Source organism: Danio aesculapii, chromosome 5 (assembly GCF_903798145.1).
Source record: "Danio aesculapii chromosome 5, fDanAes4.1, whole genome shotgun sequence".
Taxonomy (NCBI): Eukaryota; Metazoa; Chordata; class Actinopteri; order Cypriniformes; family Danionidae; genus Danio; species Danio aesculapii.
Genome location: NC_079439.1, coordinates 71,657,816 through 71,670,835, shown reverse-complemented (window position 1 = coordinate 71,670,835; position 13,020 = coordinate 71,657,816). Strand labels below are relative to the sequence as shown.

General features: G+C 35.0%; 1 protein-coding gene across 3 annotated transcripts in view; it reads right to left on the bottom strand.

The window, feature by feature from the left end:
- znf618 (zinc finger protein 618) overlaps positions 1 to 13,020 on the bottom strand; it is a 65,585-nt gene that overhangs the window by 46,864 nt on the left and 5,701 nt on the right. For all 3 annotated transcript variants that reach the window (XM_056458868.1, XM_056458870.1, XM_056458869.1), the window contains exon 2: positions 5,863 to 5,957. The gene's annotated coding sequence lies outside the window, so the exon portion shown is untranslated. The remainder of the gene's footprint in view (positions 1 to 5,862; positions 5,958 to 13,020) is intronic.

Sequence of the window (13,020 nt, the reverse complement as noted above, 5' to 3'; positions counted from 1 at the left end):
AGTTTTTTAGCCAGACATTTAAAAAGAATATAGAGTAGTAATCACAATACCATGATACAGTGAAACTGTGGTATTTTAACCCAAGGTTATCATACCATCAGAAACTTATACCGGCCTATGCCTACTCATGGGTGTGCTAGTCTAGTTAGGGAGCATTGTTGGCGCGCTGCTATTTTGAAGAACTGAAATAGACAGTGCCATTGACCAACTAAAAACTGCTGTAAAGTCCAGCGCAGAGCATGTTAGTAATGTGCCTATGCAGGTCCAAATGCTTACACATTACTTAATACACACAGGATGATCAGCAACACACAAATATCTTTACAGATGAAAACAATTAAAGGATTAAAATATAACAAACATTAGTATTTTCTACATGAATATAAACACCACTGCCTCCATGCCTTCATCTCAGGGGGGCTTTTTCAGTTCATTCATGACAATCTGCATTTGTATAATGTTATTATTATTATTATTATATGCATATTTATATATTTTTTTAAAACACAAGTTTAGATGTGTCCACCTGTGGGGTTTTGGAGACGTCTGCATCACCATATATGGCATAAGAACAGGACGTGTGTTTGGATATAACTCAGTTTTTTTACCACACTTCATTATTATTGTTCATTTATTCCTTTGCTGGAGATTAGAACTGAGTTTAGAAATAGTTTAGACACAAATCTTTGCTCTTAACAAACTAAATTAAATATGTAGGCTAATGGATGTGTTCAGTGGAGTGAGTTCCCACCGTTTCCTTACTCCACCAAAGTAAAGGAGTAAAGAGTAAAAGTAAAGAGAAAGTAAAGAGGCTGAATGGAGGAGGCTCGTTCTTTATCCTCGCGCTGCAGATGCTCTGTTAAACTGTTTTCTTGCTAGTAAAGCGTTCAGTTTTTACACTTATAAAGTCCGCCATGTGAATAGCAAATGCACCATGGCGTAACACAACTGAGTCTTAAAGGGAATGGGAGATGAGACTCTGATTGGTTTAATGTACATTATGCTCAAAACACACCCAGAACTCATGAAGAGAATAAGCACAACCCTGTTAGACCATGCGCCGAGGCGCAGAGCGTATTTTTCCATCGTTAAAATAGCAAAAGCGAATTCATACACACCCTTAATGCTTTTGCACCATGCATTTTAGACTTTGCACCTAGATAGTTGAAATAGAGCCCTAAGACGAAGATGTCAAAGTCAAAAATGAACTAGTGGAACAAGACAAAGATAAAAAAAGAACAAGACACCAAAAAACAAGATAAAGACAAAGACAAACAACTAGACAGACGAAAATAAGCAAGACAATGAAAACAAAGAAGACGGTTATGACCAATATGAACAAGACAACGAAGATGACGAAAACTAACAAGAATAACAAGATGAAGACAATGAAGAGCAAGAAGACAAAGATGAAGACAAGGATAAAGACGAAGATGTACTAAGCAAATAATGATTCATAACTCTCTAAAACCGACCCTTTTAGGCTTTCATCCTAATTGTGGCATTTTTGGTGACTGTCGCTTTAGATGCAAATGAGATTGTGCGGTTTCAAAAAAGGGCGGGGCTACAGATGCCTGTGCGTCAGCATAGTGGCAGATTCAAAAACAAGACTAACATCCTATGCTAATGAGGGAGAGATGGTCACTCGTGGGCGGGGCTTTCCCTGTCTGATGACACATACAAAAGGAGAAAGTTAATCAAAGTGTTTCTGCAGACTGTTTTTATTAAGTGTGATTATAAAAAATACAATTAATTAATTTATACCACCAGAAGCCGGTTAAATATACCCACTGCCACCACACAACTGTGTTTAAACCCCTTATAAAAGTGATTTTTGCATAATAGATCCACTTTAGGCACTCTGTGGTTGTTTATTTACACACTTCTATTGTATAACCACAATATTACACCTATATCAGTATGATATAACAACACGTTATTTAGCCTTAGAGTTCTTTGGTGTAGCAGTGAGAGCACAGAGTTTGCCATGATCAACAAATTAATGTAGCGCAATATATGAAATTCAGGATCCCAGAGTGATGTAACACTGATAATTACCCAGAATCAAAAATAAGGCTCAAATTTGCATATCCTGCAGTGAAATAAAGGCAGTTGAGCTAAGCATTATTCTACGGTCACGATATCACAGTCATTTTATATTCATTGCTTTTGGGGCAAAGCAGCACATTAATGGAGTTTTTAGAAAGGGATTTAAGGGAAAACACTGCAGCGCACGGCATCTGCCTTATAATTTAACTTCAAGAACTCATTTTTATGAGGAAATTCATGGAACAGCTCACCAAAACATGTACAGTCATCATTTACTCAATCTCACACTCTTTCAAAAGATGTGTGAATCATAAATTTGTGATCTGTAACACTTTACAACCTGAATTAAAGGGTTAGTTCATTAAAAAAGTGTACATTTGCTCACTATTTAAACCTTTATGAGTTTATTTCCTCCGTTAAACACAAAAGGAGATAGTTTAAAGAATGCTGAAAACCAGTAACCATTGACTTCCGTAGTAGGAAAAACAAATACTATGGTTACAGGTTTCCAGCATTCTTCAAAATATCTACTTTTGTGTTTAACAGAGGAAAGAAACTCTTAAAGGTTTAAAGCATGTCATTTTTAGGGGTGAACTATCCCTTCAACATTTGCAGTATCATAAAAAGTCTATGATTTTAAAACACTTTTATTGACCTCAGCACACAGTCATGCTTGTTTGCAGTGCTCTGAAACATTTAGACAATAAATGTGACAAATATTTTCTTTGTGTCATTTGAAAGCAACTTCTGCATTATCTTTAACTATATTTAAGACTCAGCAATCAGGAATGGGGGAAAAGCAATGCACAATATGGTGCAATTAGAAATCTGTTATTTAAATGTTTGTGTGTGTGTGCATGTGTGGCAAGGAGTCCTGAAATTTCATGATTTCCTCATATAAATAAATAGAAATCTGTTTTGGATGGCCAGAAATATGTCTGCTGAGTGTACGTTTTTTTAGGTAGCACCAGCTTTAAGCCGAACTGACCAACAACATAATGCAGAGAAACAGAAATACTGCGATTAAGTCTTAAATCGATGCATGCTAAAGCAAGTTTCTGTTTTAATGGTTTTTGGTTCTGTTTTATAACCTCATGCACCTAGATTAGATAGATTGATGGACAAACAGGATAGACAGACAGGATAGATAGATGGACAGACACTAGGGCTGCATCATATTGAGAAAATCTGATAGTGCAATATTTTATTTTTCAGAGTAGCTCTATTTGACAGTTTTCTGGGGAGTCTAACAGTATTCAGGTACAGACATTAAATAATTGCACTGCAAAAAAAATTACAATAATAAAAATAAAAATTATATATATCATACTTTGCTTTGTTTTTCATTAATAATAAATCAGCTTTTTAAAGGGTTCTACAAGAGCCAATTATCAATAAAAGTACAGTGCTCCTTTAATAATATGACTGTAAACACTCACTGACTTTAATTTGGGCCTGATGTCAAACAAAACTAGCATGCAACCACGTTCCAACAATATTTCATATTATTATTTCTTCAGCATCAAAGTTATAATAAACAAGTGAGGACGCATGGAAAAAGAACTAAAATGTTGGTATTTTAGGCTGATATGGCTAGGAACTGGCGTAATAATCAAGATACTTTGCTGCCAAGCCATGCAAGTGCAATAAGAACTTAAAATGGGAAAATAACCAAAACTCTTTGGTAATTTGAGCGAGATGCTAATGGTCTAATCCGATTCAATGATCTATGCTAAGCTAAGCTAAAAGTGCTCCAGCCAGACCGGAGATTGGATAAATGGATTTTGAGAAATTCAACTCTTTAGGGGGTTTCACAACTAGGAGATTTATAAAATGAGCCCACTTCCATTATTAAAAAAAAAGAAAAAGTGTAGAGTTCCTTCAATAATGTGAACAAACACACACACTGACTTTAATTTGGGCCTGATGTCAAACAAAACTATCACACAACCACATTCCCACAATATTTCATATCATTGATGTTGAAAAAACAAAGTCGTAATCAACAAAGTGAGGACGCATGGAAAAAGAACTAAAATGTTGGTATTTTAGGCTGATATGGCTAGGAACTGGCGTAATAATCAAGAAAACTGCTGCTGCCATACTATACAAGTATGATTAGAAGAATCAAGTTTTAAATAGGAAAATAACCAAACTTTGAGTGAGATGCTAATGGTCTAATCCGATTCAAAGATCTATGCCAAGCTAAAAGTGCTCCAGCCAGACCCAGAGATTATAAAAATGGGTAAAAATGTTTACTGTTTAAAGGGTTTTACTAGTGGGAGAGTTATAAAATGAGCCTATTTCCAATAATAAAAAGAAAGTGTGGAGTGTTCCTTTAAGAATATGAACGTAAACACTGACTTTAATTTGGGCCTGATGTCAAACAAAACTATCACGCAACCACGTTCCCACCATATTTTTATATTAACATTTTTTCAGCATTAAAGTCGCAATCAACAAAGTGAAGACGCATGGGAAAGAACTGAATTGTTAGTGTTTTCTAGGCTGATATGGCTAGGAACTATACTCTCATTCTGGCGTAATAATCAGGAAACTTTGCTGCCATACCATGCAAGTGCAATAAGAAGAGTCAAGCTTTAAACAACAGTAAAATGATCAAAACTCTGGTCATTTTTGAGAGAGATGCTAACGGTCTAATCCGATTTAATGATCTATGCTAAGCTAAAAGTGTTCCAGCAAGACCCAGAGACTGGATAAATGGACTCTTAAAAAAAACCTCTGTAAAAAAACTAAAAGAGTTATAAAAGGAGCCTATTTCCAATACAGAACTAAAGTATAGGTATTTTCTATGCTGCAATGGCTAGGACCTTTACGCTCATTCTGGCGTAATAATCAAGGAATGTTGCTGCTGTACCATGGCTGCAGCCGCCACAATAAGAAGAGTCAAGCTTTAAATAATAATAAAATTGACATCTTTTCATCTCCTTGGTCATTTTTGAGCGAGATGCTAATGGTCTAATCCGATTCAATGATCTATGCTAAGCTAAGCTAAAAGTGCTCCAGCCAGACCCGGAGATTGGATAAATGGATTTTGAGAAATTCAACTCTTTAGGGGGTTTCACAACTAGGAGATTTATAAAATGAGCCTATTTCCATTATTAAAAAAAAAAGAAAAAGTGTAATGGTCCTTCAATAATGTGAACAAACACACACACACTGACTTTAATTTAGGCCTGATGTCAAACAAAACTATCACATTCCCACAATATATCATATTATTGATATTGAAAAAACAAAGTCGTAATCAACAAAGTGAGGACGCATGGAAAAAGAACTAAAATGTTAGTATTTTAGACTGATATGGCTAGGAACTGGCGTAATAATCAAGGAACTTTGCTGCCATGCCATGCAAGTGCAATGAGAAGAACTTAAAATGGTAAAATTACCAAAACTCTTTGGCAATTTGAGCGAGATGCTAATGGTCTAATCCAATTCAATGATCTATGCTAAGCTAAGCTAAAAGTACTCCAGCCAGACCGGGAGATTGAGACTGTTTGAAGGGTTTTACTACTAGAGGAGTTATAATTGAGCCTATTTCCAATAATAAAAAAAAGAAAATGTTGAGTGTTGCTTTAAGAATGTGAACGTAAACACCCACACTGACTTTAATTTGGGCCTGATGTCAAACAAAACCCATCAGGCAATTACTATATTATTATTTTTGCAGCTTTAAAGCCGTAATCAGCATAACGTAAAGATGCATGAAAAGCAGCCGAGAGAAAATTCTTCTTTTCTGTTGCATATAAAAACAATAAAAGAAACGAAAACTCCTCTGTGAAGATGGTTTACCTTGTGCTGCAGAGCTCGCAGGAGTCAAACGCTCTCTTCCCTTTTCTCTCCCTCCTCGTCTGCTTTTCTCCAATTCAGCCAAACGAGAGCAAGATCTGAAAACAAAAGGGTCGGCGGGTTAAAAATTAGCCACTTGTTCCAACTTACATCCACTGACATTGAAATGCAGTGGAAAATTACAGAGTCCGGACGCCTTGCATGGAAAATCCCTAAATTTATTGCACAAAAGGGGGAAAGGCAGGCTTCTGAAAATTTCCATGAAAAAAATTCTATTCTTAGATTAGCAAGAGTCGGAGAGCAGAGTGTGGAGAAAATCCTGACCAAAAACAGGCCTGAGTGCATGCAGCTCCCCCCCAGACCATTTACAACTTGATAAAAAAAGAAAGGAAAGAAAAAGGAAAAAAAGAAAAGACCAACGCAGCATAAAAAGAGCATTAAAAATGCAGTAGAATCTGTTGCTTTGACATTTACGTTATTTTTTCCTCCCTCAAGAAAGCAGAGTTTAAAAAAAAAGCACTTTTGTAATTTATGCGGCTCATAAACGCACTGAAGCTGGGATTTTTCCCTTGTAAACCAGTTTAAAGGTTCCAAAAATGTTATGATTTCTAGGTCACTAATCAAATGTAATCACATTTGTGACATCAGGCATGCAAACCTGATGATCCATTCAGTAGATCAGTGTTTCCCAACCCTGTTCCTGGAGGCACACCAACAGTACACATTTTCATTCTCTCCCTAATCAAACACACCTGAATCAACTTATCATAACATCAGAAGAGACTCCAACACCTGAAGTTAATGGGTCAGAAAAGGGAGACATCCAAAATATGTACTGTTGGTGTGCCTCCAGGAACAGGGTTGGGAAACACTGCAGTAGATGATGATCGTCTGTACAAAAGTTCAGATATTCCTGCTTTAAACCAAGCTAAGAAACACCTCAGAATATCAGATTTTTCATTTTCCTTCAGCTTAGTTCTTTATTTATTAAGGGATGCCACAGCGGAATGAACCGACAACTATTCCAGCATGCGTTTCACACAGCGGATGCACTTCCAGCTGCAACCTAGTACTGGGAAATATCCATACACACATTCACACCCTCATACACTACAGCCAATTTAGTTCATCAATTCCCCTATAGCGCATGTGTTTGGACTGTGGGGGAAACCGGAGCACCCGGAGGAAGCCCATGTTTACACTGGGAGAACATGCAAACTCCACATAGAAGTGCCAAATGACCCATCCGGGACTCAAACCTTGCTGTGAGGCCACAGTGCTAACCACTGTGCTGCCTAAGTACTACATTATGAAAGTATAATACATTGTACTACAGTGTTTTTCCATGTGAGCTGGGTTTATGGATTACAAGAGGTGGAAAAGAGTGAAGAGTGAATGTGTTAATTATTGCCAATGCATTCGACTGGACGCAACAGACATGAGGTTAAAAACAATAATCACATCTCATCAAATATCAGCAACTTCAAGAAGAAAAAACCTTACAGAGCAAGAAAAGATGTCTATTAATGTTTTAAATATAAACAGTGAGATAAAGGACTCTCTAAAAATAAAATAAATATATGCTGATGTATGCTCCCCCAAATATTGTGAAACATTTCAAATTGATGAATTCAGTGCATTTAAATGGAAGCTCAAATTATATATCTATCCATCCATCCTTCCATCCCTCTGTCCATTCAACCATCCCTCTGTCCATCTATCTATCTATCTATCTATCCCTCTGTCCATCTATCTATCTATCTATCTATCTATCTATCTATCTATCTATCTATCTATCTATCTATCTATCTATCTATCTATCTATCTATCTATCCATTCAACCATCTATCTATCTATCTATCTATCTATCCATTCAACCATCTATCTATACTTCCATCCATCTGTCCATTCAACCATCTATCCATCCTTCCATCCCTCTGTCCATCTATCTATCTATCTATCTATCTATCTATCTATCTATCTATCTATCTATCTATCTATCTATCTATCTATCTATCTATCTATCTATCTATCTAACCATCTATCCATACTTCCATCCATCTGTCCATTCAACCATCTATCCATCCTTCCATTCCTCTGTCCATCCAACCATCCATCCAGCCATCCCTCTGTCCATCTATCTATCTATCTATCTATCTATCTATCCATCCATCCATCCATCCATCCATCCATCCATCCATCCATCCATCCATCTATCTCTCTGTCCATTCAACTATCTATCTATCTATCCTTCTGTCCATCTATCTGCCTATCTATCTATCCTCCCATCCCTGTCCATTCAACTATCTATCTATCTATCTATCAGTCCATCCATCCATCTATCTATCTATCTATCTATCCATCCATCCATCCTTTTATCTATCTGTCCATCCTTCTGTCCATTCATCAATCCGTATGCCCATCAACTATCTATTCATCCAACTATTAATCCATTTATCCTTCCATCCATTCAACTATCTATTCATCTATCTGTTCATCCTTCTGTCTATCTGTCTACCTGTCCATCCTTCTATCTATCCATCCATCTATAGCAGGGGTGCCCAAACTTAATTTCTATGAAGGGCCAAAAAACAAACATAACTGTGGGCCAAAGGTAAAAATATCAAACTGCATTACAATTTTCTAATTATTTTAAAGAATAATTAAAAATAAATAAAAAGCTTCACCTTGATCATTTTTTGTAGCTCAACAATAAAAACAAACAAACAAAAGGTTACTTTAAATTAGAAATGGCAACCTCTATTAAAGGCATTCCCCCCAACTCTCCCGTTCATTTATCCTGTCATCTCAGATGGGATGGTAATTTTGGCCTGTGGGCCCTAGTTTGGGCATCTCTGATCTCAAATTTAGGACTTTAAGACCATGAACAACGAAATTTCAGATTTATAAAAGGCTAAATGCTAGGGATTTTTTTTAAATGACCCAGCAGAAAAAGAAATGTACTTGCCCAATCAGAAAACTGTAATAATTAATTTCTTAGCAACACATTTTAAATAATGTGTCAAAACAAGCAGACCCTTGTTTACATACACTTCTTTCACCATAATTCAAAATAAACTAAACATACACACAACAGACTGTTATAATAGTTATGAATAGAGTTTTTAGGTTTGATTGAGATGTGTTGTTGGTGATTGGATTATTTGGGTAGTTGATAAAGCAAAATAAAGACCTGTTTAAAAGGATTTAAGACCGACAAGACAATATTTCAGTGAATTAAGGACTTTAAAGACTAAAATTTGGTTTTTGATATTTAAGGCATTTTAAGACTAAGATCCTGTGGACACTATCTGTCTATCTATCTATCTATCTATCTATCAGGGCTGTGCGATTTGGGGAAAATATCTAATTGCGATCTCTTTGACATTTCGATTTGATTTGCGATTTAATTTTGTATTCAAGCTTCAGCTCAATAATCTGTTTTGTAGCTTCTTACTGCTAAAATGTAGTGAGTGGATCTGAAAAGATATCAACGTATTTAAGCAAACAACTCTGAAGAAGTACTTTGCTTGTTACTAGGCTAAGTGTCACTGGCAATACTTTTAGTTGACTTTTTAGCAAGACTCTCCTCATATAGCCGCCTGTGGTGCTTTTTTAGGTGCTGGTTGTTGCATTTCCTCATGCTGTGGCAACAATTCTGCGACAGCTCTCAGTTTTGTTTGGCGTCTGTGACTTTAAAACCAAGATGTGCCCATATTACCGACGTGCTGTTTTTCTTTGACATTAATTTGTCTATTAATGCTTCTGAAGCGGCAGACATCATCATTATCCCACTCGTTCCTACTTTCCAGTTATTTTTTTTTTTATTGTGGCTCTTCCGCATAGTTCGGTTGTGCAATTTTGATTGGGCAGAACAAAAGTGTGCTCACTCAATTGGCTGGTAAGACTGTCACACACAGACGGCAGTCACGCATTTGCTCTGGGTGGGGAAAGTTAAATAATATACATTTCATTTTGTAGCCTTTTACGATTAGCTAAAATGGCAACGTTTCAAAATCGCAATTGCGATTTGATTTCGATTAATCGTACAGCCCTACTATCCATCCATCTATCCATCCATCCATCCATCTATCTATCTATCTATCTATCTATCTATCTATCTATCTATCTATCTATCTATCTATCTATCTATCTATCTATCTATCTATCTATCTATCTATCTATCTATCTATCTATCTATCTATCTATCTATCTATCTATCTATCTATCTATCTATCTATCTATCTATCTATCTATCTATCTATCTATCTATCTATCTATCTATCCACCCTGTCTATCCATTCATCTATCTAACAATTATGTGAATGTGTTTGGGTTCATAGAATACAAGTGGTGGGAAAAAAATAAAATAAAAAATAATTAAAAAAAAGATGATGAGAACTGAAGCTACATTTCCAAAATCAAAAAGGACGCCCACCTAACCAGCAAATCTATCAATGACAGAAACTGCTAATAACTGCAAAGCATTTGACTCAACACAAAGAGATTACATTAAAAACAGTAAAAACATCTCATTAAATTTCAGCCACTGCCAAAAAGACAGAAAATCCAGCAGTACCTCCCAGAGCAGGAAAAGACGTCTGTTTACGAGTTTTATATATAAAAAGTGAGGGAAAAAAAGACTTTCTATGGTGGCCAACAGAGCTTAACGCATTGCAATTTAAGAAAACACATGCGGTTACAACAAACACCTGCAAATTGAGAAAAGATCTTCTTCATCTTGTCAGCACACGCTGCATTTCCTTACAACTTAAACAAATTAATAAACCGTGCAGCATTTTCTCACAACACTTACAAATAGCACAGAACACAACAGAAATGTTTCAAGAGGACCCTAAAACCTGACGAACCCGGCTATTTAGGCTGATAAAACAGTAAAGACAAGGAAATCAGGATGTTAAAATAAACAAAACTCACCTTTCAAAGATCACCTACAACTTCACTGAGCAATAGTCACGGCACAGCGGCGTCTGTCACGTTTTTGGGTCCACTTTGAAATATTTCCACTGTGTTCTGATGTTTTTGCAAGTGTTGTGAGAAAATGCAGCGCGTTTTTATTTTTAATGTGTATGCGTTGTGAGGATTTGCAAAACCAGTGCTGTCAAACTGATCTATCTATCTATCTATCTATCTATCTATCTATCTATCTATCGAATTATGAATTTACTAACAATTCTATGAATATGTTTGGGTTCTTGGAGTACAAGAGGTCAAAAAAAAAGATGAAGAGAACTGAAAGACCATTTCCAAAATCAAAAAGGTAGCCCACATAAACAGCAGGTTAATAACAGTCAATGCATTTGACTCAACACAAAGAGATGACATTAAAAACAGTAAAAACGGATCATCAAATTTTAGCCACTGCCAAAAAAAAGAAATGAAAAGAAAGAGACAGAAAAATCCAGCAGTGTCTCCCAGAGCAGGAAAAGACATCCGTTTACAGGTTTCAAATATAAACTGAGGGATAAATGACTCTCTAAAAAGTAAAATAAAAAAAATATGCTGATGCATGTTTCCCCAATAATTGTGATGTGAAATATTGAAATATATGAAACAATTGATGAACTCTGGGCATTAAAATGGAAAATCTATCTATCTATCCATATATATATATATATATATATATATATATCCATATATATATATATATATATATATATATATATATATATATATATATATATATATATATATATATATATATATATATATATATATATATATATATATATATATATATATATATATTATGAATTACAAATTTACTAACTGTTCTATGGGTTTATTACAAGTGTTGGGAAAAAAATTAAGTGAAAATAAACTCCATTTCAAAAATGGTAGCCCACCTAAAAATGTGTCGATATTAGAGATGTACTGAATTTTTTAGCCACTGAAAATTTGATTGTCAAAGCATCTGATTCAACACAAAGAGATTAAAAAATACATTAATACATTAAAAATACATTAACAAATACATTAAAAAAGTAAAAACATCTCATCAAACTTCAGCCACTGCTGAAAAAGAAGAGAAACAAAAAAAGGAAAACCCAGCAGTGCCTCAGGAAAATATGTCCATGTTTCAAATATAAACAATGAAAAAATGACGTGGTCTAAAAAATTAAATTAAATAAATATGAGAGAATGCATTTTCCCCAAATTATTCTGAAATATTTAAAATATGTGAAACAACTGATGAATTCAGCACATTTAAATGGAAGCTCAAATTATCTATCTATCTATCTATCTATCTATCTATCTATCTATCTATCTATGAATTACAAATTTACTAACAATTCTATGAATGGGTTTATTGACTACAAGTGGTGGGGAAAAAAATGAAGAGAACTGAAAAAATAAAAATAAAAAAAGGTAGCCCACCTAAATAGCAGGTCTATGTCAGAAACTGCTAATAACTATGTCTATGCGTTGACAAACACAAAGCAATGACAATAAAAACAGTACAAACATCTCATCAAACTTCAGCCACTGCCAAAAAAAAGACAGAACATCCAGCAGTGCCTCCCAGAGCAGGAAAAGACGTCTGTTTACAAGTTTTACATATAAACAGTGAAGAAAAAAAAAGACTTTGGCTTAAAAATAATTTTTTAAAAATCTGCTGATGCATGTTCCTAAAATTACTGTGAAATATTTAAAATATGTGAAACGACTGATGAATTCAGGGCATTTAAATGGAAGCTCAAATTATCTAATCATCTGTCTATCTAATGGATTACAAATGCACTAACAATTCGAATGTGTTTGGGTTTATGGAGTACAGGTGGTGGAAAAAAGAGAACTGAAACTCCATTTATAAAGTCAAAAAGGACGCCCACCTAACCAGCAGGTCTATCAATGACAGAAACTGCTAATAACTGCAAAGCATTTGACTCAACACAAAGAGATTACATTAAAAACAGTAAAAACATCTCATCAAATTTCAGCCACTGACAAAAAGACAGAAAATCCAGCAGAAAAAATCCACCAGGAAAAGACGTCTGTTTACATGTTTTAAATATAAACAATAAAAAAAGACATCGTCTAAAAATAAAATCAAAAATATGCTGATGCACGCTCCCGCAAATTATTGTGAAATATTTTAAACATGTGAAACAATTGATGAATTCAGCACATTTAAAATGG